Raw genomic sequence first — 21908 nt, forward strand, 5'->3', positions numbered from 1 at the left:
CACACTCCCAGGATGTTAGAGCTGCCAGGGGGTGATGTGGTGCTGCCGAGAACCCAGATGGCATTGCTCCAGCACCTGTGTCCACATGCCAGCCACCATGGTGCTGTGGGGCACTTGACGGTCGGTGGGTAGTCACAATCCAGTGTGGCCAGTGCCAGGAGAGAGAGAGGCCCAGGGGCCGGACTGGAGGTGGGGGCCAGGGGAGCCTTCCTGTAGGAAGGAATTGAGATTCCAAGTGTGGCCCAGGGGGGTGATCCGGAGGGAAGAGTGTTCCCAGCCACAGGCACAGAGGCAGGTCTGCCGGCAGCGTTCTGTGAGGCTGGAGAGGCGGAAGCCAGGACACTGGAGTCTCCTCACTCCCTGTGTGGCCAAAGAAAGGCGCACGCCCTCGCTGGGCCTCAACTTATTCTCGTTTGTCTGGGCCTCACACCTGGACAGAATCACCGGAAGGTGCTAAAAATGCACCTTTTGGGGCTTCCTTCCTGATTGTCTCGAGTGGGATATGTGATGTGTGTGGCCCAGAAATGTACATATTTACCCAGCACGTCAGGGGCCTCTGATGACAGCCTTGTACCCACACTTTGAGAAGCTCTCCCCGAGAATGCCAGCAGGCGTCTGGACCAGGAGATCCACCAGGTACCTGCTGAAGCAGGAGTTACCCCAGGACCTCCCAGCCTGGCACTGGTCAGATTGAGAGTGCTGCCTTTGGGCCACACCTTTGCCAAACACAAGGTGCTGAGCCCTTGGCGTTGCTCACCATCCTGGTGGCTTGACTCCAAGTACCCCAGGGTCCGTGAGAGAGGCCTCTCCAAGGCCCTTGAAGAGGGGATTCCCTGGAACCGGTTCTAGGCCATGCTCCCTCTTTGGCCTCCGCCACCTGGCCTTGTGCTACTCCTCACCTTTGTCAATATTTATTTCTCGCCTGGCCTCAGTCTGGTATTTGCTTGAAAAAGCAGGAACAGACGTGGCAGCCTTGCCTCCTTGTTTTGCACTCTGCTTCCTGGCATTTCTGCGCAGGCTGCCTTGTTTCCTGCAAGTGGGCTCACCCTACAGCCCTGCCTCTGTCTGGCTCCAGCACAGAGCCCAAGGCCTGAGAGCTTTCTCGTGTCACTCATTTTTTTTTATTTTAAATATATTCCTTTATTGATTTCAGAGAGGAAGGGAGAAGGAGAGAGAGTTGGAAACATCAATGATGATAGAGAACCATTGATCAGCTGCCTCCTGGGGATCGAGCTCGCAACCCAGGCATGTGCCCTTGGCCGGAATCGAACCCAGAACCTTTCAGTTCGCAGGCTGATGCTCTATCCACTGAGCCAAGGCGGCTAGGGCTCTCGTGTCACTCTTGACTCCACCTTGAACCTGTCCTCTGGCTCCACACACAGCTTATCTGGCCTCCAGGCCTAGAATTGAGGTCCTGAGTTAGAATCAGAACATTCTAAATGTTCCAAAGATACTCCTGGCTACTCAGCAGCTCTGGCTCCTGATCCAATTTTGAATAAGCCACCAAGAGGTTGTGGTGAAAGGTCATGCTGTTTGAAACAGATGTGCACATCATTTTCTTTCTTTTTAAAAAAAATTATTTTACTTTTTCTATCACCATTTATCCCTTCTATGGCCTCTGACTATCATTCTTTATGAAGTCAGACCCTGGTGTTGGCTGATGCAACAGAATGGGCCTGGGAGACCCGACTCAGGCAGGGAGCTACTAATGCTGTTGGTAAATGTGATCAGCCTCAGACAGGTCACTGGGCATTTTTTCTGCCAAATCTATTCAGATGGGACCTTGTGATTTTTGCTTCCTTCGAACCTCAGCAGCACGTTTCAGAGAGAGAGAATGCCTCGGCCCTGACCTCCCCATTCCCACATTTCAAAGTATTTTGAGATCAGTTGTCTGAGTTTTGAGCATTCCTCAGGTCAGTGCAAGTGTGGTGAGTGTTCCTGTTCTAATAAAGACACTGCTAACAAAGTTGGGCGTTTGCTGCTGTTTCTTTTCTTTTCTTTAAAAAAATATGTTTTATTGATTTTTTACAGAGAGGAAGGGAGAGGGATAGAGAGTTAGAAACATCAATGAGAGAGAAACATCATCAATTAGCTGCCTCCTGCACACTCCCTGCCAGGGATGTGTCCGCAACCAAGGTACATGCCCTTGACCAGAATCGAACCCGGGACCTCTCAGTCCGCAGGCCAACGCTCTATCCACTGAGCCAAACCGGTTAGGGCTGCTGCTGTTTCTTTAGCTTTTTATTTTGAACTACAGTTAGAAAAGTAGTGGCAAAAAGAATTAGTAAGCGTGGTAGGAAAGCTGGAAGAATAGTACAGAGTTTCCCTATATCCCTCCCCGACCTCCCCAACCTCACAAAACCACAGCACCATGAGGAAAGCCAGGGCATTAGCCTCAATACAACACCCATAATCCAACTAAAGACCCTGTGAGAACCTCACGTGCTTTCCCAGGAATGTCCTTCTCCTGCTCCAGGAAGGCATTCAGGATCCCCCATTCGCATTCGCTTGTTTTTCTCTCTCTGGTGTCCAGCTGTCTGCAATAGTTCCTGGGTCATTCCTAGCCTTTCAGGACCTGGATACACACGAAGAGTGTTGATCAGTGACTTTGCTGAACATTCCCCAGTTCAGGCCTGTCTGGGTCTCCTCATGACCGGGTGGAGGTTGTGCATCCAGGCAAGGACATCACAGATGTGGATATCTACCCTCCAGGCTAACATCTTCAGAGGATAACTTAAGGGTAAGCCACTCCCTTTTCTCCTCAAACCTTCCATAGAGTCTAGCATCTGTCAGCAGATCTTGTCTGCAACAGTCACCTCTGTACTGTTTGCCTAGGGCTGATTTTTCCCTTCCCTCCTTCCTTCCACATTTATTGACTGGATTCCCATTGCAAGAAAGAGCTGTCACTTCGGCTCCATTAATTTATTTAATCAAGTAGTTATATCAGTATGGACTCATGTATATTTTATTATATGGGCTATAATCTAATACTATTATTAATTTATTTTACTGTTCAAATTATTTTAACCCTGGTCATTAGGAGGTTTTGTGTTCGTTGTTTCTTTTTTGTTTGTTTGTTAATCCTCACCTGAGGATATTTTTTCCATTAATTTTTTTTTTTTTTTTTTTTTTTAGATAAAGTGGGAAGGGGAGAGAAACATCGGTGTGAGAGAGACACATCTATTGGTTGCCTCCTGTATGCACCTCAACTGGGACGCGGGATTGAACCTGCAACTCAGGTATGTGCCCCTGACCAGGAATAGAACTGGTGACCCTTCAGTGCATGGGCCAATGTTCTAACCGCTGAGCCACACCAGTGGGCTCCTCTGTTCTTTCAATAAGCCCCCATCTTTTTCTGCTTTCACACAAGTTCCAGAATTTGCCGCTGGCCTCACTCAGCTAATTGTTAGATATCCTTTTTGAGTTCTGCATAGATTATGAGTTCCTGAGGCCACAGACCACCTCTTCTGTATGCCGGATTATGCCCCAAACATATTCCTTAGTTGATTGGTGTGCTGGCAGAGCTGGTTCTTTGGGAGAAATACCCACTATTTGGAGGTTAGAAATTGTGATTGTTGTGCTGGGAGCTGGTAAAACCAGGTAGGACCCACGTAGGCACCAACGCTACTGTCTTTTACAGCTTATGTTCCTTCTACTTGAAAGTCTCCACAGTGAACACCTGGAGTTCAAAAGCTCCAGAATACCCAACTCCTATTGACCTGTAGCTCCCTTTGCCTGGCACATGGAAGGGTGCCAAGATTTCATGATGATAACCTTGACCTTTGACCAAGCTTTACCTGATTTTACCAACAACTGAGAAAGTTGGGACATTTCTTAGTTTGGGTTCCCCCAGAAACTGACCTTATTATAGGTCAGTGATGGCGAACCTTTTGAGCTCAGCGTGTCAGCATTTTGCAAAACCCTAACTTAACTCTGGTGCCGTGTCACATATAGAAATTTTTTGATATTTGCAACCATAGTAAAACAAAGACTTATATTTTTGATATTTATTTTATATATTTAAATGCCATTTAACAAAGAAAAATCAACCAAAAAAATGAGTTCACGTGTCACCTCTGACATGCGTGTCATAGGTTCGCCATGACTGGTATAGGTCTACTAGAGGCCCGATGCATGAAGGTTCATGCAAGAATGGGCCTTCCTTCCCCTGGCTGCTGGCACTGCCTTCACTCTGGCCCATAGCTGCCTTTCTGCCTTCGTTCTGGCCCGGAGTTGCCTTTCCACCTTCCCATGCTGTCCAGAGGCCCGGAGCAGCTGGGGTGGTGCGGAACGCCTGCATCATCACCATGGTGACGACGCAAGTGTCTTGCCCTGCCTGGGCCACTGGGCGCCTGCGCATGCAAATTAACCCGCCATCTTTGTTGGGTTAATTTGCATACACACTCCTGATTGGCTGGTGGGCATAGCCAAGGTATGGTCAATTTGCATCTTTGTCTTTTATTAGTGTAGACTAGAGGCCCGGTGCACAAAAATTTATGCACTCGGTGGAAGGGGGGTCCCTCAGCCCGGCCTGTGCCCTCTCGCAGTCTGGGACCCCTCAGGGGATGACCACTCCCTGGGGGATTGGGCCTAAGATAGCAATCAGACATCCCTCTGGCAGCCCGGCACCCCTCGGGGGGTGTCCACTTGCCAGCAGGGAGCAGGCCTAAACTGCAGTCGGACATCCTTAGTGCTGCTGAGGAGGCAGGAGAGGCTCCCACCACCACCGCTGTACTGGCAGCCATCAGCCTGGCTTGTGGCTGAGCAGAGCTCCTCCCATGTGAGAGTGCTCTGACCACCAGAGAGCAGCTTCTGCATTGAGCATCTGTCCCCTGGTGGTCAGTGTGTGTCAGAGTGACCAGTCATTCCCAGTCCTTCTGCTGTTAGGGTCAGTTTGCATATTACCCTTTTACTATATAGGATAGAGGCCTGGTGCACGGGTGGGGGCCGGCTGGTTTGCCCTGAATGGTGTCCCGGATCAGGGTGGGGGTCCCGCTTGGGTGCCTGGCCAGCCTGGGTGAGGGGATGATGGCTGTTTGCAGCTGGTCACACCCCCTTCAGGGTGGGGGTCCCCACTGGGGTGCCTGGCCAGTCTGGGTGAGGGGCTGAGGGCCGTTTTCATGCTGGTGGGCGACTGAAGCTCCCAACCTCTCCTTTTTTCCTGTTTTTTTTTTTATTTTTATTTTTTTTATTCTGGGATTTATTTACCTTCTATAGCTGTCACTGGAGCTGAGAGCTGGCTCCAGCTCTGAGGCCCGGCTCCAGCTGTGAAGCTGCGGCTGGCTGAAAGCAAGTATCTGAGTTTGTTTAGCTTCTATAATTGAAACATTGTTGCCATCACTGCCGCTCTAAGCTCTGAGGCTGAAGCTGGCTGAAAGCAGGTTTCTGGAGCTTGTTTAGCTCCTATAATTGCAACATTGTTTCTTAGAGTGCAGCTCAGAGCTGGGCGGTGACAGGCGGGGAATATTGGCTTCCTCCATCACTGGACCAAGCAAGCCTCCTGTTCGCTTCAGCTGCCTGGCTGCCGGCTGCCATCTTGGTTGGCAGTTAATTTGCATATCACCCTGATTAGCCAATGGGAAGGGTAGCGAAGTTACAGTTAATTACCATGTTTGTCTATTATTAGATAGGACAAGTGCAAGTACCTTCTATGGGAAGTGATCTCAGTGGTGAGTGGAGAAGTGAGACAGAAGATGGAGGGCAGCCATGATTGTGTTATTATACTATCAAGCACATCATACCTATGTACAGTTGGAGCCTGGTCCTTCTGGAGAACCCTGGGCGAGAGTGTGGAACATGTGCCTAAGAGTTCTGCCCCTCAGGAGCTGGGGTGTTTATCTACCAACTCCCATTAGTTTGTGGTTGAGGGCTGCTCCTGGGCATGTTAATTCTCTAGCTCTTCTAAGCACATAGGCAGGGTGGGCTCTTGCTGCTAGAGCAGGGGTGGGCAAACTTTTGACTCGAGGGCCACAATGGGTTCTTAAACTGGACCGGAGGGCCAGAACAAAAGCATGGATGGATTGTTTGTGTGAACTAATATAAATTCAAAGTAAACATCATTACATAAAAGGGTATGGTCTTTTTTTTTTTTTTTTTAGTTTTATTCATTTCAAACGGGCCGAATCTGGCCCGCGAGCTGTAGTCTGCCCACGGCTGCGCTAGAGCAAGAGGCTCATAAATAGGAAGGGTCTACAGGATATAGGGAAAGGCATATCTGCATTTTACAGATGAAGAAACTGAGGTACAGAGAAGCTAAGTGACTCTCCTGAGATCTAGAAATGGTACTGAGGGCTGGTACTTGAGGCGATGAATTTGAGGAAGGACTGTGTTAGATGGTCCTCTGAAATCTTCCCCCTTTGCCTCTGCATCTTATGGCAGGTTCTTCCTCTGTTGCCTGCTCGCTGGCCTGAAAATGACCTCCAGGCTTGGCAGGGAGTGTATTTGCACAAGGCACACCCCAGCAAAATGAGTGATGGTTTGGCCTAATGTCTTGTAGTTGCAAGTTCATTGTTTGAGTTGGATGGGTCCAAGCCCCTGTATTATTTCAGGAGGCTGGAGTTATGTCAACCCCACCAATAAGCGGTGTTGAAAGATTAGGCAAATAGGTGGAAGAAACTCCTGGCTCTTGTTTGCTTACACTGTTGGGCTGACAGAAAATTTGTTTATCTCCGACACCAGGTTCCTCTGGGCTGCACGTGGTGTACCCCAGTATCTCACTGAGCCCTGTCCTCTCCTGAACTTCCAGACCTAGTTGTTGGTTCTTTTTCTGACTACCCCCTCCCCATAGGCTCTCACACATTCCCAGCCTGCTCCCCTGGTTAGCCTTTGGACCTGGGCTATCCTTAGGAGTCTGGAGAGGAAATCTTGTGCCAGGAGACCTGGGCTCTGCCAACAAGTAAATGGGTGTGTGGGACAGATGTACTTGCCCAGCCTCAGTTTCTCACAGAAGGAATGGAATATGTAAAGAGGAAATTCCTTTTGCCTGGTCATCTCCCCAGACAGCCTGGAATGCCAAAGCAGATGAAATTACCAAAGGATTGTCACATCCCAGGGCCTGACTGACTTCCTGGGCTCCAAGAAACATTAAAACAGTTTGTAAGCATGTAAAAAAGAAGTTCCACCTCACTGATGTTCAGGAACATGTGAATTCAAACAAGGTACTAGTGGGGGTGGGGATGGGGGAGTATCTAGCCCCCGTGGGGGCAAATTGACACTATCTGTCACAACAAAAAAGCCCATGTCCTATACCCCAGAGAATCACTTCTTTTTCTTCTTTTTTTAATATATATTTTCATTGATTTCAGAGAGGAAGGGAGAGGGAAAGAGATAGAAACATCAATGATGAGAGAGGCTGCCTCCTGCACACCCCCTCCTGGGTATTGAGCCCTGACCAGGAGTCGGACGGGTGAGAATGACTGCTTTAAATCTGCAGCAGAGAGTGCCTGGCACAGATGCACAAGCACGCAGGTCTGCGTGAGGCTGTTCACCAGAGCAGTGCTTTTCCACACCATGGCAGGCTCAGTCTTGATTTCCAATCTGTTGCAAACCTGTACATTCTTACTGACATTTATTACTAGAGAAATGAAAAATTTAAAACCGAAGACTTTCAAAACACAAGCCCCCGATTTTTATTGTGAAATCTGACAAAACATTGCTCGGGCCAGTTGCTGTGAAGGGTCCTCAGTGCTCACCCGAGTGTCTGTTCTCCTCTCATCATGGGCCGCTGACAGCTCACGGGCCACACTAGGCGTGCAACCACTACTGTGTTGTGTTGCTTGCAAAAAAACAAAACACTGGGAAGAACCTAAATATTTACCAATTGGAGAATGTGCACATAAACATATCATGTCCATACTATAAAATCCATGTACTAGTGAAGAATCAAATGGGAGGTTTGTAAATCCTGACCTAGAAGGGTGGCTGAGAGACACTGAGTGGGAGAAAAAAACAAAAACATACAAGCTGCTAAAGGATACAGTTTTCTCGTGTGTTAAAGGTGAAAAAAAAAATCCTCAAAACATTATATATTTCCTATCCTATCTAATAATAGACAAACATGGTAATTAACCGTAACTTCGCTACCCTTCCCATTGGCTAATCAGGGCGATATGCAAATTAACTGCCAGCCAAGATGGCAGCCGGCAGCCACGCAGCTGAAGCGAACATGAGGCTTGCTTGCTTCAGTGACGGAGGAAGCCAAGGTTCCCTGCCTGCCGCAGTCCAGCTCTGAGCTCCGGATGCAACAATGTTGCAATTATAGGAGCTAAACAAACCCAGAAACCTGCTTTCAGCTGCCAGCGGGCTCAGAGCTTAGAGTGCCAGTGATGGCAACAGAGCTTCAATTATAGAAACTAAACAAATCCAGATACCTGCTTTCAGCTAGCCACAGCCTCAGAGCTGGAGCCGGCTCTCAGCTCCAGTGACAGCTATAGAAGGTAAATAAATCCCAGAATAAAAAAAATAAAAATAGAAAAACAGAAAAAAAAGGAGAGGTTGGGAGCTTCAGTCACCCACCAGCATGAAAACGGCCCTCAGCCCCTCACCCAGACTGGCCAGGCACCCAAGTGGGACCCCCACCCTGATCCGGGACACGATTCAGGGCAAACCAGCCGGCCCCCACCTGTGCACCAGGCCTCTATCCTATATAGTAAAAGGGTAATATGCAAACTGACCCTAACAGCAGAAGGACTGGGAATGACTGGTCACTCTGACACACACTGACCACCAGGGGACAGATGCTCAATGCAGGAGCTGCTCTCTGGTGGTCAGAGCACTCTCACATGGGAGGAGCTCTGCTCAGCCACAAGCCAGGCTGATGGCTGCCAGTACAGCGGTGGTGGTGGGAGCCTCTCCTGCCTCCTCAGCAGCACTAAGGATGTCCGACTGCAGTTTAGGCTTGCTCCCCGCTGGCAAGTGGACATCCTCCGAGGGCTGCTGGGCTGCCAGAGGGATGTCTGATTGCCATCTTAGGCCCAATCCCCCAGGGAGCAGGCCTAAGCCAGCAAATGGTCACCCCCGAGGGGTCACAGACTGTGAGAGGGCACAGGTCGGGCCGAGGGGCCCGCTACCCCCGAGTGCACAAATTTTTGTGCACCGGGCCTCTAGTCTATATATAAAAGCCTAAGCGACCAAACAACTGAATGACCAGAATGACTGGAATGACTGGTCAACCAGTCACTATGACGTGCACTGACTACCAGGGGGCAGATGCTCAACGCAGGAGCTGCCCCCTGGTGGTCAGTGTGCTCCCACAGCCGGAGTGCTGCTCAATTGACTGACCCATCCTGGTGGCCCACCAGCCCAGCGGTAGCCACTCACTCCATCGGTAGTCCTGCAGGTCCAATCTCTGGAGAATGGGCCAGGCACTGATGGACCAGCACTGCGGGCATGATCTGACAGCGCCCCCAGCCTCCTGGAAATCGGCCTCAGGCACCTCAGCTGCTTCCCCTCCCTAGACACTCTGCAAGGAAGAAAGGATATAAAAGTGGCCTCCAGGTGGCTCCCGACAACTGGCGTGAATGTCAGCGGGACAGATCTGGATCCTGAGCCAGCAAGAGCATTGCACAGCTCACTGGGAAGGCTGATCACATTCTGGCCCCCCCACCCTCAGGACCCCACCCATGCACGAATTCATGCGCCAGGCCTCTAGTCTGTGTATAAATATGTATAAACATATATAGAAAAGATACTGGAAATGCTATTGAGAATGGCAATAGTTTCATTTTTTATGGAAAGATGGCATTCAAATAATACTTGTATAATAAAAAAAAAAACCCACACTAACATCTAAGCAAGGTTGATCTAAGGCAGGTAAAGCCTCTCCCTAGTTCTCAGGTTTCATTGGAAACCAAATTTTTGCTGCCTCCCAACCAAGGGACACACCACACACTGCCACGTAGGTGAAATATTAGACGAACAATCCGTATCAAGGACAAACTCACGGGAAAAAGAAGACACCCTGGCCCCAGTTGCGGCCTGAGAGGCTGAGAGGGGACCTGGCTGGTTGGTTGATAGCATATGAGCCCCCCATGAGGTGGCCAGAGGCAGAATAATGAATTTGGATTTTAGATTGAACTGCAGAGTAAAATTCTAGGACCTGAGTTCTGAGGTGAAGGTAGATTGAACACAAGTATTTAGTCTTGGCTCCTTCCTGAATCCTGGCTCAAGTGATGGTCAAGGGAGACAGAACCCTACAAAGATGAAGAGAACGAGGCTGGAAGACAGGTGAAGGAATGTTAACGAACTTAGCAGAAGAAACACTGGCATCCTCAGTGGGTAGTGAGAAGGGGAAGCTGCAGGACTTTCACGACAGAACCCCCAAAGCCCTTTTGTTCTCTCCTCTCTGGGTTCTTTGACTCTACAGTTCTGACATTCATGCTGATTCACCTTGATATGAATCTTGTAATATGGAAAGTTACTTCCTTTGATTCTGTTAGGTTTATTGTATAGTTTCCTTGATCTTTTCCTCTGTTCTTTTTCTGGAACTCTTTCTAGCTGGATGTCAGACCACCTGAATTCATACTGTATTTTTCTTCCCTAGTTTCCATGTTATCATTTTTTGTTGCGGATCTACTTTTGAACAATGTCATTGTCTTTATCTTCTGAATGCTCCTATTGGATTTTTAAAAATTAAACTTTTAATTTTGTAGATGCACATATAAGAAACAATACAGAGAGATCCTATTTACCCTTTACCCTCCTCCTAGTTGTAACATCTTGCAAAGCTATAGGACAATATTATAGTCAGGATATTGACATGGATGCAGTTAAGATACAGACACTTTGGTCACCACAGGGATCTTTCACGGTGTCCTATCACAGCCACATTTGCTTGCCTCCTGAGCGGTTCCCTCTCACTTATTTCTATAACTTTGTCATTTCAACAATGGACTCAGAAATGGAATCACACAGTATGTGATTAGCTTTTTTTTACTCAGCATAATTCTTTGAGATTCATACAGGGTTTTTTTTGTTTTGTTTTTTAAAATATATTTTATTGATTTTTTACAGAGAGGAAGGGAGCGGGATAGAGAGTTAGAAACATCGATGAGAGAGAAACATCAATCAGCTGCCTCCTGCACACTCCCCACTGGGGATGTGCCCGCAACCAAGGTACATGTCCTTGACCAAAATCGAACCCGGGACCCTTGAGTCCGCAGGCCGATGCTCTATCCACTGAGCCAAACCGGTTAGGGCTCATACAGGTTTTTGCTTGTATTGATAGTTCATTCCTGTTTATTGCTGAGAAGTATATTCCATGTTACTGATGTACTACCATTTCTTTAACTATTTGCCACTTAGAGAAATTTAGTTTGTTTCCAGTTTTTTGGCTATCTATATATATAAAGGCCTAATATGCAAAGTGTCCCCCTCAGGAGTTCAACCAACTGGGAGATCGATTGACCAGGAGATTGATATGCACTGACCACTGGGAGTGGTGTGGAATGAAGGGAGGCTCTGGCTGGCAGCCAGGGAAGGGAGGCCCCAGCTGGCAGCCAGCAGCCGCTAGGGACTCTACCTGTGCACAAATTTTGTGCACTGGGCCTCTAGTTACAAATAAAACTGCTATAAACGTTCATGTACAAGTTTGAATGTAAGTTCTCATATACTGAGATAATTGCCCAGGAGTGCAATTGCTAGGTCCTATGGGAGTTGCATGTTTAGTTTTTTTTTTAAAGTATATTTTATTGATTTTTTAGAGAGAGGAAGGGAGAGGGATAGAGAGTCAGAAACATCAATGAGAGAGAAACATCGATCAGCTGCCTCCTGCACACCCCCTACTGGTACATGCCATTGACCGGAATCGAACCTGGGACCCTTCAGTCCTCAGGCCGATGCTCTATCCACCAAGCCACACCGGTTAGGGCATGTTTAGTTTTTTTAAGACCCTGCCAAACCAATGTATGAGGGATTCATTGTCTCCAGACCCTTGCCAGCATTTGGTATTACCAGTTATGTATTTTAGAAATTCTGATAATCATCTCATAGTGGTTTCAATTTGTATTCTCCTGATGACCAATAATGTTGAGCATCTTTTCATATTATTATGTACTATTGGTATATCCTCTTCAGAAATGTCTCGTCGTGTCTTTTGCCATTTTCTAATTGGATTGTTTGTTTTTCTACTGTTGAATATATATATATATATATATATATATATATATATATATATATTGATTTCGGACAGGAAGGGAGAGGGACATAAAAACATCAATGATGAGAGAGAATAATTGATTGGCTGCCTCCTGCATGCCCCCCACTGGGGGTCGAGTCCGCAACCCGGGCTTGTGCCCTTGACCAGAATCAAGCCTGGGACCCTTCAGTCCACAGGCTGACGCTCTATCTACTGAGCCAAACCAGCTAGGTCTCTACTGTTGAGTTTTGAGGGTTCATTATATAGTCTAGATACTAGTTCTTTGTTGGATAAATGGTTTGCAAATATTTTCTCCCAGACTATAGCTCATCTTTTCATCCGCTTAAGAGGGCCTTCCACAGAGCAAAGTTTTTAATTTTAATGAATACAGTTTACTAGTACTGATACTCCTTTTATGGATAATGCTTTTGGTATCAAGTATAAACCTTAGACCCCAGAGATTTTCTTCTCTGCTTATGTGGGGGCTAAAAAAATTAATACTTTTCCTTCTGTCTTCTAAATTTTTCTAGCTGGTTTAATAATTAAATTTACAGAGACAGATTAACAGGAGAAAATTAAAGTTTTAGTTCATACGCATGGGGAGTTCACAGAAGCATGAAATTCCAAAGACAGTGAAGCAACATTGGGTATATTTGTTATTTGTGGACAAAGGAGAAGCGGTGAATGGGGCATTAGATTTCAGAAGTGAGAATGGGCAATTTACAGGTAGTTGAGGAAGAACAGAACATACATGGCAGGAAAATTCTTGCTAGGCAACTCAGAAACAATGAGACATAGGGGGTATCCAGCTAACAGACCTCTGACTGAAGCCCTCTTATTTACATACTTAATTCAAATTAGGTGAAGAATATCCAAAAATTTCCTTCCTGAAGCAGGTTTGTCTGTCTGAGTCCCTTGGGCAGGAAAGGGAGGAGGGTCGACGGTTCTTCTGAGTCTTGTTTCTTTTTTAAAAATATTTTTTTATTAATTTCAGAGAGGATGGAAGAGGGAGCGAGAGATAGAAACATCAATGATGAGAGAAAATCATTGATCGGCTGCCTCCTGCACGCTCCCCACTGGGGACCGAGCCAGCAACCAGGGCATGTGCCCTTGACTGGAATCGAACCTGGGACCCTTTGGTTCGCAGGTCGACGCTCTACCCACTGAGCCAAACCAGCTAGGGCCTGAGTCTTGTTTCTTTTTTTTTTTTTAAATATATTTTATTGATTTTTTACAGAGAGGAAGGGAGAGAGATAGTTAGAAACATCAATGAGAGAGAAACATCGATTAGCTGCCTCCTGCACATTTCCTCCTGGGGATGTGCCCGCAACCCCGGTACATGCCCTTGACTGGAATAGAACCTGGGACCTTTCAATCCACAGGCCGACGCTCTATCCACTGAGCCAAACCGGTTTCGGCTTGTTTCTTAGTAAACAACTTAAAACCAATATCCCAAAGAGGCAGCTTCGGGGTGGCAAAACTTCAGTTCCCTTCACTTATTTTTTAACATTTTGTAGTTTTACATTTAAGTTCATGATCTATTTAGAGTTAAATTTTATATTAAGTCTGAGGTTTAGGTTGATGTTCATTTTTTTTTTTTTTTTTTTGTCTCTGGATGTCCAATTTCTCCAGTACCACTTGTTTGAAAAAGGCTCTCTTTCCTTCCTTAGATCATCTTGGCACCATTGTAAAAAATCAGTCTGGCCCAGCTGGTGTGGCTCAGTTGGTTGAGCATTACCCCATGTACCAAGAGGTTGCCGGTTAGATTCCCAGTCAGGGCACATGCCTGGGGTGTAGGCTAGATCCCCAGTAGTGGGCATGCAGGAGGCAGCCAATTGATGTTTCTATCTCTCCCTTCCTCTTTCTCTAAAATCAATAAAAACGTATTTTTATAAATTAGTCCGATCAGTCTTTGTGCACCTATTTTTGAGTTCTCTATTCTGTTCCATTGACCAATAATCCATCTCTCCACCAATACCACCCAGCCTTGGTTATTCTAGTGTTATAGTAAGTTTTGAAATCTGATAAGCTAATTTCTCCCTCTTTCTCTTTCTCAAAATTATTTTAGATATTCTATATCAATTTGTGGAGAATTGACATCTTTACTATGGGGTCTTCTAATCCATGAACATATTATATCTCTACATTTGTTTAGATCAGCTTTGATTTCTTTTATCAGCATTTTGTAGTTTCAGCATACAGATCTTGTACAGCTATGCATATGCCTGCTTTATTTTATTTTTTATATTTTATTGGTTTTTTTAGAGAGAGGAAGGGAGAGGGATAGAGAGTTAGAAACATCGATGAGAAAGAAACATCGATCAGCTGCCTCCTGCACACCCGCTACTGGGGATGTGCCTGCAACCCAGGTACATGCCCTTGACTGGAATCGAACCCGGGACCCTTCAGTCCACAGGCCAACGCTCTAAACACTGAGCCAAACTGGTCAGGGCTATTTTTTTGTGTCCAATTGTAACTATTGATATTTAATTTTGGTATCCACTGTTCATTACTAATTATAGAAATACAATGGATTTTTATATGTTTAACTGGTATCCTGAGACCTTGTTGAACTCACTTATTCGTTCTTGGATTTTTCAGATCCCTTGGGATTTCCTACATAGACAATTATGTCATCTGCAAATAGCGACAGTTGAATTTCTTCCTTTCTAGTCATATGCTTTTATTCCTTTCCTTTTTGATTGTTTGTTTTTGCCTTAATGCGCTGGTTAGAACTTATTGAATTAAGAGCCATGAGAGCCTTGACTTGTCTTTTTCCTGATTGTGTTATTGTTGTAATTAGCTAGTTATTAATAATAGAAAAGGAGCAAAGAAAAGGCCGGACATTATAAACATGGCCATTTGAGCAGCTTCACCAGGAAGCTACAACTTTACATTCCCAGGCAAACCACCGGCTCAACAAAGGGGAGATGGACACATGTGCAGTGAATCTGGGGTAAAGTAAAAAAGGTGCCTGTCGCCTGAAATAAAGATAATTGGCTAAAGAAGGCAGAACCATTGCAAACTCACAAAAATTTACAAATACATAATCCCCTAGAGTCTAGGGGCCCAGACAAAGGAGTTTGCTCTTGGTGCTTTTGGCTCTCTGTTCCTCTGGTTTTGTTTCTGCTTTCTTATATTTGCCTGTGTTCCCTCCATAGCTATGTGTTTGTAGAAGCTGCATGGCTCATGGCCATGTGGACCCCATACGCAATGGACTGATGGACTACAGCTTGGAACACAAACTAAGCTAGCCTGATGCTGGACTGAAGGGTGCAAATGTGGAGCAGAAACTCTGGGAAATGGCTTTAATCCTAGCTCGGCTGAAAGCAATGGGCCTTTTCCTTGGCAGAATGTAGAAAAATGGGACCTTGGAAACTAAGGGATTTGATTTCACAGAAATAAAGCTCTCTACAATATTTCATCCTCCCGTGCAGATCTAAAAAATGTCTTTTCTTGTGACATCGCAAAAATCCCCATTCCACTAGCAAAGTTGGGGACACTAAGAACTCTCCATCGATAACAATTTTATGGGGAAAACATTCAGTGTTTGCCATTAAGTTTAACATAACTGATAGATTTTGTGGTAGATACAACTTATCTAGTTAAGTAAGTTTTCCTCTATTATTTTTCTGAGAGTTTATTTTTAAAATCATGAATGGATATTGAATTTTGTCAAATGCTTTTTCTGCCTTGATTGATATGATCATGTGATTTTCTTTTAAATAGTGTTACTATTGATAGATTTTTAAAAACTACCGAATTAGCTGTGCATTAACATATTTTTATTTAAATAAACCCTATTTGGTCATTGCTGATATTTTGATAAGTGTTGCATCTGAATATTAAATATATTTTTATTGATTTTAGAGAGGAAGGGAGAGGGATAGAGAGATAGAAACATCAATGATGAGAGAGAATCATTGGTTGGCTGCCTCCTGCATGCCCCCTACTGGGGATCAAGCCCACAACCCACTCATGTGCCCTTGGCTGGAATCAAACCTGGGACCCTTCAGTCTGCAGGCCGATGCTCTATCCACTGAGCAAAACCGGCTAGGGCTTGGTCTATAGTCTTTTGTTTTGTTTATTATTTGTTTGTTATTTTCATTCAATTCAATAAATATGTTAAAATTCCCTTGGGACTTTCTCTTTGATTAGTGCATTATATGGAAGTGTGTTATTTATTTTCCAAGTATTTGGAGATTTTCCTGTTACTTTTCTGTTCTTGATTTCCATTTTCATTTCATTGTAGTCAGAGAACACACTTGGTGATTTTAATTCCTTTAATTTGTTTGGTTTGTTTGATGGCTTAGTATATGGTCTATCTTAGCATATATTCTGTTTCCACTTGAAAAGAATGTGTATTCTGCTATTAGCAAGTAGAATGTTTTATACATGTCAATTAGATTCTGTTGTTTGATGGTGGTGTTGCGTTATTTTATATCCTTGTGATTTTCTGTTTAGTTGTTTTTTCAACTGTTTTGAGAAGGATGTTGAATGTGCCAACTCTAATTGTGGATTTATCCTTTAAGTTCTGTCAGTTTTACTTTATATTATTTTTTAGCTCTGCTGTTCAGTGCATGCACATTTAAGATTGCTGGCGAATTGACTCTTTTATCATTATATAATGTCCTTTTCTGTCTTTGGTAATATTCTTCGCCCTGGAATCTACTTTATCTAATATTAATATAGCCACTCCTGCTTTACTTTGATTGGGGTATGCATGATATATCTGTTTCCACTCTTTTACAATCTGCCTATATCATAGTTGAAGTGAGTTTCTTGTATACAGCATATAGTAGGGTCATATTTCTTAATTCACTCTACCAATCTCTGTTTTTTAAGTTGGTATATTTAGACCATTTACATTTAATATTATTATTGATTTATTTATAGTATTTTTGAGTGTATCTCTTTGAATAGATTGTTTTGGTAGTTGCCTATCCTTCCTTAGGAACTTTCATTAAAGGAACATTTGTTTCTTCATGCTAGAAACACAATGACAACAACAATAATTATGGTTTCCTTTCTACCTTCTGCCATGTGCCTGGCTCTCTATAACTGATCTCCAAGCATTATTGTTTCAATTTTTCGATGTGAAAATTAAGGAGACTCAGAGTACTAGAGTGATTTGTTCAGGGCTACACAGTAAGAATCTATTTGCCACCAGGCTCCAAGTTGTTCTAACACAGTTAAAAGCATCTGTAGCCGCCGGAACCGGTTTGGCTCAGTGGATAGAGTGTCGGCCTGCGGACTGAAAGGTCCCAGGTTCGATTCCGGTCAAGGGCATATACCTGGGTTGTGGGCATATCCCCAGTGGGAGATGTGCAGGAGGCAGCTCATCGATGTTTCTCTCTCACTGATGTTTCTAACTCTATCTCTCTCCCTTCCTCTCTGTAAAAAATCAATAAAATATATTTTAAAAAAAAGCATCTGTAGCCTGTGGGATTGTTTTGAGATAGCCTTTTTAGTTAATACGTAGGCTATTCTCCATTTATAATGAAGGCTCTTGTCTACCTTGGGGGAGATGTACTCTTCCTTCTCTCACTTTTCTTTTTCTCAGTTATGTTTCTGGAGACTGCCTGCATCATGGGTTCTGGAAAATAAGGAAGTTTTCAGCAGCAAAGAATCTGTAGTTAGTAGGTGGCAGTATAGCATCCAATGATTCTAAAAACACCATGAGATGATCTGTCCTAACTTTGGACACATCATTGCTCTCACGGGAAAGTTAGTGCTGCTATTTTCTCCCTACCAATTAAAACAGACTCATTCCTGATGGGTAGATCTTGTGGTCAATCATTTATTTCAATTTAAACTCCACCCTAAAGAGATAAATCTTTTCAACCCTGTCAGAATTTCCTTTGTCTATCTCAGCTGCCCACTATTATAATCACACCTTGGACTTTGTCATCACTAGAAATCACATCAGAGCTGAAATCTTGTTTTCAAACATTTTACCTCTCTGACAACTATTTATCCTCCTGGCTCACTTGTTGGAAATTTTCCCATTTCCAGAAACCTATTACTTCATCAAGACTTCTAATAGCTTTTCGCTATCATTACTTTTCTTCCTTCCCTCAGTAGGTTTATCATTATAATCCCTGTATTAGTTAGTCTTTGCTGCAGTAATAAATCTCAGTGGCTTACACAACAAAGCTTACTTCTTACCAATAGTTTTCCTGGCTTAAAAAAAAGAGCAACACATGGACTTTAATATTACAGAATTTGGCCTTTATTAACTTACTTACACATAAACAAAGCTACTCTTTGCTCATCTGTCCTAACCTATGAAGTATGGCACCAACAGACCCCCTTCCATAGCTTTTTACTATGTAATCAGATGACTCCTCCCCTCAAAACATGGTGAAAAAAAAGTTTTCACCCAGGGAAATGCTAACCAGAAATATTAAATTCTAAAGTTTCAGCAGATGCAACACCAGAAATAGGTTATGGACAGCTCTTACTTAAGTCTTTTACCTAAATAGTATAATAGAAAGTTACAGTGTTGGCCAAAAGAGCACACAGGTTTCCCACTGAACTTTGTTCTAATGGGTTTCAATGTTCTGTGACAGCTTTTGGCCAAGTTGTTTTTATTAAAAAGTACTGATTTTTATGCCCGGCCGGTGTGGCTCAGTGGTTGAGCATCGACCTATGAACCAGGAGGTCACAGGTTCGATTCCTGGTCAGGGCACATGCCCGGGTTGTGGGCTCAATCCCCAGTAAGGGGGTGTGCAGGAGGCAACCGATCCATGGTTCTCTCTTATCATGGATGTTTCTATCTCTCCCTCTCCCTTCCTCTCTGAAATCAATAAAAAAATATTAAAAAAAAAGTACTGATTTTAAAAACTAACTTAAAAACTGCCACACAAAAACCCCCAGACGGTCCACCAAACATTCTCCTTTCGTTCTGAAGGTTTTACAGTGCATTGTAATCATTAACCAGTCTTTATACTATTAAACTTCAATGGCCACTTGAGACAGTTTTGAGATCATTCTTCCACCAACGACTAAGATGAGTGGCAGGTATTGGGGCTAATATTCATTTGGCCTTCTGAGCTTTCTGGGCAGACTGGTGACTGCCAGCCCCAGCTGTCTCCTTGTTCACTGTTTTGATGGCACCTGTGTGTCTGTCTCATGTCAGCAAAACGGCTGAGAGGAGGACAGTCAGAGAAGTTCCCAACACACACAGGCTTGCCAGGAACTGTATCAATGATGGCAGCAAATTTGCAGGCAATGTGAGCTGTGTGACAGTTCAGCACAGGTGCATGTCCGGCACTGATCTGGCCTGGATGGTTCAGGGTAATCACCTGAGCTGTGAAGCTGACGGCCTCCATTTCTGGATCATTTTTGCTGTCACCAGCCACATTGCCATGACAAACATCTTTGACAGACACATGCTTGACACTGAAGCCCACAATGTCCCCAGGAAGAGCCTCACTCAAAGCTTCATGGTGCATTTTAACAAACTTCACTTCAGTTGTAACATTGACTGGAGCCAAGGTGACCACCATGCCGGGTCTGAGAACACTAGTCTCCACTCGGCCCACATGGACAGTACCAATGCCTTCAATTTGGTAGATATCCTGGAGGGGCAGATGCAGGGGCTTGTCATTTGGACGAGTTGGTGGCAGGATGCAATCCAGAGCTCCAAGCAGCCTGGTCCATTGGCATTGCCATCTTTATGGGGGACTTTTCACCCCTTGAACCAAAGGATGTTAGCACTTGGCTCCAGCCTGTTGTCGCCATTCCAACCTGGAACTGGCAAAAATGCTGCTATGTTAGAGTTGTAGCTAATTTTCTTAATGTAGGTGCTGACTTCTTTAACAATCTCCTTGTATCTCTTCTGCCTTGTAGGGTGGCTCAGTGGAATCCATTGTGTTAACACCAACAATCAGTTGTTTCATACCCAGTGTGTAAGCCAGAAGGGCATGCTCACAGGTCCGCCCATTCTTGGAGATGCCTGCTTCAAGTTCACCAGCATCAGCAGCTACAATTAGGACAGCAGTCAGCCTGAGATGTGCCTGTAACCATGTTTTTGATGAAGTCTCTGTGTCCTGGTGCATCAGTGATCATCACATAATACTTGCTGGTCTCGAATTTCCACAGGGAGATATCAATGGAGCTACCACCCTCATGTTCAGCTCTTGGTTTATCCAAGATGCAGGCATACTTGAAAAAGCCCTTCCCATCTCTGCAGCCTCCTTGTCAAAAATTTCAATGGTTCTTTTGTTGATCTCATCACATTTGTAGATCAGATGGCCAGTAATGGTAGACTTGCTGGAATCTACATGTCCAACTATGATGATGTTGATATGAGTCTTTTTCTTTCCTACTTTGGCTTAGATTTAGGGGTAGTTTTCATGACACCAGTGTTCTGGTGGCAAACCTGTTGTGAAAAAGCCGATTTGTTTTGTCACACCTGGGCTTTAGGCTCCAGGGTCTCTTGTTCTAAGACTAGGTGAAGGAGCAATGGCTGTACAGAAATGTTCTTTCCATGGCGCAGAGTGGGAGCATCAGAAGGGAGTGAAAAGATGCAATCTTTTAAGGCCTCAGCTTGGAACTGGCACATTGTCACTTCTGCCTGCCTATTGGTCAGAGCAAGTCACATGGTCAAGCCCAATGAGTCAGGGAACTGTTTTCCATTCCCTGGGATGGAAATATTTGCTTGACAATAATAAATCGACTACACCTCTTCGATCAATTCCCTAGCCCCTCTCTCTTTGTAGAATCAATCCTGGATGAACACAAGTATTTGTCTTCTTTCTGTATATACCTGAGCAGCAGAACATTGGTTGGAGGAAAACTGTGCAACTGAACTGACTGATTTCTCCACAAATGAATTATCTCAAGCCTCACCGGACACTAACCATGCCATGTCTAAATTTTTCCCTATTTATTTATGTAATACCTTATTGTGGTGAAATATGCATAATGTGAAATTTAACATCTTAACCATGTCTAAGTGTACAGTTCAGTAGCGTTAAGTGTATTCCCATCATTGTGCAACCAATCTCCAGAACTTGCTCATTTTGCAAAATTGAAACTCTGTGCCCATTAAACAATAACTCCCCATCCCCCACTTCCCCCAGCCCCTGGCAACTACCATTCTACCTTCTGTTTCTATGAATCCGATTACTCATATGAGTGAAATGATATCGTATTTGTCTTTTTGTGATTGGCTTATTTCACTTAGCAGAATGTCCTCAAGATTCATCCATGGTGGAACATGTGTCAGAATTTCCTTCCTTTTTAAGACTATATAATAGTCTATTGTATGTATAGACCACATTCTGTTTATCCATTCATCCATCAATGGACACCTGGCTGTGTTGCTTATACCTTTTGGCTATTGTGAATAATATTGTTATGAATATGGATGTATAAATAACTTTGAGATCATGCTTTCATTTCTGTTTGGTATATACCCAGAAGTGGAATTTCTATATCATATGGTAATTCTCAGTTTAATTATTTGAGCAAACTTTATGCTGTTTCCATAGTATTTTAAGTATTTCCCACAATTTTACACCTACCAACAGGGCAGCCAAACTTTTTATATTTCTCTGGAAAGCCTACTTTGGCCCTTCCACCAATGACCATGTCATACTGTATCTTTCTTCCTCAAAACTTCCTCTTCTCCTCCCCCATTTTTTACTTTTAGGTTCAGCTGCTGACTTTGCCTCATTTCACTGAGAAAGTAGAAGCCATCAGATCTAAACATACTTATCCTCCTTGTAGCAGACAACATTCCTTCATTTTCACCATTTTCCCATTC

At 44.3% G+C, this 21908-nt stretch overlaps 1 pseudogene across 1 annotated transcript; it reads right to left on the reverse strand.

Annotated features, from left to right (window-relative positions):
• Window positions 1–19140: 19140 nt before the first annotated feature.
• Window positions 19141–21733, reverse strand: LOC308523684 (elongation factor 1-alpha 1-like; annotated as a pseudogene). Its single transcript has 2 exons — window positions 21667–21733; window positions 19141–20471 (listed from the first exon to the last, which is right to left on the reverse strand). The product of its transcript is annotated as an elongation factor 1-alpha 1-like (transcript).
• Window positions 21734–21908: the final 175 nt, after the last annotated feature.

The sequence above is a fragment of the Myotis nattereri genome, assembly GCF_964212035.1.
Source record: "Myotis nattereri genome assembly, chromosome: 8".
Lineage (NCBI taxonomy): Eukaryota > Metazoa > Chordata > Mammalia > Chiroptera > Vespertilionidae > Myotis > Myotis nattereri.